This window comes from Octopus bimaculoides, chromosome 13 (assembly GCF_001194135.2).
Source record: "Octopus bimaculoides isolate UCB-OBI-ISO-001 chromosome 13, ASM119413v2, whole genome shotgun sequence".
Lineage (NCBI taxonomy): Eukaryota > Metazoa > Mollusca > Cephalopoda > Octopoda > Octopodidae > Octopus > Octopus bimaculoides.
Window position 1 is genome coordinate 51699349 of NC_068993.1, and position 1156 is coordinate 51700504.

A 1156-nucleotide genomic window follows, 5' to 3' on the forward strand; every position below is an offset into this window, starting at 1 on the left:
TATATATATATATATTGCTTATGACAGGAATTCAAGTTTATAAAAAGAAAGCGGTAGGTAGGTAGACCGATAGCTAGCTAGCTAGATAGATAGATAGATAGATAGATAGATAGATAGATAGATAGATAGATAGATAGATAGATAGATAGATAAAATGTGAGAGAGAGAGAATCAGACAGACAGACTGACAGAGGAAGAGGGAGAAAGAGGGAGAGAGAATGTGTGAGTGAGATTTAAAAAGAGGTTTGAGTCGTTTATGAACTTCTTATCTCTGATCAAAGTTTTTTTTATTCTTTTCTGATGCAATTGTCGAGAATTTACAAAAGGCTACACTATACATTGTTCCTCAAGCGTTTGATGTCTACGCGTCTGCGTGTCTGCATGACTGGGTACCTTCTACTGAGTGTTTAAGTGCCCAAGCGCCCAGGCGCCCAAGTGCTTGTACGTCACGCTGTCAGCCTGTCTCAGTACGTGTATTAGTGATAGACTCTCTCCGCATCTGAGTAACTACGAGTCTCAATATCTGAAATTCTGCATATCTCCTTGTCTCAGTATCTGAGATTCCGTGTATTTGTGTCTGCAATATTTATCGGAGTGCTTGTATATCTGCGTTTCTGCATGTCTGAGTTGTCTGCATGTTTGCATGTCCGAACGTCCTTCTGCGTCTCTACATGTCCAGGACTCTGTCTGCGTCTCTGCTTGTCCGGGACTCTGTCGGCACATCAACGTATCTACATACGTCACCTAATGTGTGTTTGTATATCTAAATGTCTACAATCTTTTTACGTCTCTTCAACGACTCTCAGTGCCTCTGTGCATCAGTGCCACAATATTAGCTTGTCTGCATGCCTGAGTGTCTGTGCTGATGATTCTAGAGGAAAATATAATTATATAAAAAACATACTAACTCTTCATACAAGATTAATTTATCTATTTATTTATCTCACACTGGAGGTAGCATCACTGATATACTCGGTGTGTGTGTATCTATGCACGTTGTATTGCGTGTGTGTATACATGAGTGTGTAAGTAAATACGTGTGTGTTCGCTAAACTAATTAACATTTTCATAATTTATTTCCAATTTGTGAAACTATCTGTCAAAATCTGTCTGTATATATATATATATATATATATATATATATATATATATATAT